Below are 1,764 nucleotides of genomic sequence, written 5' to 3'. Positions count from 1 at the left end.
GCTGGCCCTTTTGGTTTGGAGCAGTGGCGGATGGTTTCTGGTTTTTTCACTTTAGAGCTGCGAAGATTGAAAAAAAGTGGGTTTTTTTGTTTTTAATCTTTAGAAACAAAGAGAGTTCCAAAGTTGAGAGGGCATTTGAAGGGTTTACAAGAGGCAGAGACGATTAGCATCACTTTTCCCAGCTGGCCCTTTTGGTTTGGGAGCAGTGGGGGTGGCTGCAGTTTTTGCAATTTAGAGCTGCGGAGAGTGAAAAAAATTTTTTTTTTTATTTGAATCTTTGAGAGGGCATTTGAAGGGGTTCCAGGAGGCAGTGAGGATAGGCATCACTTTTCCCAGCTGGCCCTTTTGGTTTGGAGCAGTGGGGCATCGTTTCTTTTTTTGCACTTTATAGCTGCGGAGAGGGAAAAAAGTGTTTTTGTTGTTTTCTGTCCTTAGGAAAGAAGAGAGTGGCAAAGTCGGTGGGTTATTTGAAGGGGTTCCAGGAGGCAGGGAGGATAAGCATCACTTTTTCCAGCTGGCCCTTTTGGTGTGGCAGCAGTGGGGGATGGTTGCTAGTTTTGCACTTTAGAGTTGCGCAGAGGGGAAAAAGGTGGGGTTTTTGTTTTTAGTATTTAGAAACAAGGAGAGTGCCAAAGTTGATATCTCATTTGAACTGGTTCCAGGAGGTAGTGAGGATAAGCATCACTTTTCCCAGCTGGCCCTTTTGGTTTGGGAGCAGTGGGGGATGGTTGCTGGTTTTGCACTTTAGAGCTGCTGAGTGTGAAAATAAGGTGTATTTCTGTTTTGAGTCCTTAGGAAAGAAAAGAGTGCCAATGCTGATAGTGCTTTTGAAGGGGTTCCAGGAGGCAATGAGGATAAGCATCACTTTTCCCAGCTGGCCCTTTTGGTTGGGAGCAGTGGCGGATGGTTGGTGGTTTTGCACTTTAGAGCTGCGGATAGTGAAATAAAGAGGGGGGGGGGGGGGGTTCAGTCTTTATAAACAAAGAGAGTGCCAAAGTTGAAAGGGCATTTGAAGGGGTTTGTCCTGGTTTTGGCATGGATGGGGTTATTTTCCCCAGCAGCCAGCAGGGGGCAGATATTCCATACCACGTGACCCATGCCCAGGTTATAAGAAGAGCTAGCCGGGGCGAGGAGTGCAGTCGCCACTTGGGGCTGGGCTTCGGCGTTGCGGGTCTGGTTGGTGCACATCACGGCGGTACTGTCATCGCATTTTCATCTTTTCTGCAGTACTTTAATCGCGTTTTCATCTCTTCCTTTTCTGTTCTGTTAAATTGCATTATTTATCCCACGAGTTTTGCCCTGACGATTCCTTTTTCCACAGCTGTGGGAGTTGCGTGGGCGACTGTGTGGTCTTTGTTGCTGGCTGAGGCCAAACCACGACAGTCCTTTTTGGCACCCAACGTGGGGCTCGAAGGGTTGCAATAACGACAGATTTAGCCAGAGCTTGTTAAAAAGAATTCTTGTATACATTTCCCATATTGGTTTGATAGTTGCGGGTTACAATGTTGCTTCGTTTGTTTGCATGGCTGTGTTTTGTAAATTCTTATATACTCTATCTACTCCCCGTGATGCTGTTTGTTATCTCAGGGAGAGGGATCAGGGCTATAATTTTGCTGTCATGTGCAATATCAGCTTATGATATGCTAAATTCACTATTGAAGTGGCTTTGTTGGGGTGTCTATGCAGTATTGCTGTCTTGTCCATACCTTGGTTACCATCTCTCAGAAGTTATTAATAATATCACCCAATCTATGGGAGAAACAG

This window comes from Charadrius vociferus, unplaced genomic scaffold, assembly GCF_000708025.1.
Source record: "Charadrius vociferus isolate BGI_N301 unplaced genomic scaffold, ASM70802v2 scaffold346, whole genome shotgun sequence".
In the NCBI taxonomy this organism is placed as follows: Eukaryota; Metazoa; Chordata; class Aves; order Charadriiformes; family Charadriidae; genus Charadrius; species Charadrius vociferus.
The sequence above is the reverse complement of the archived record's forward strand: the minus strand, read 5'-3'. Positions refer to the sequence as shown.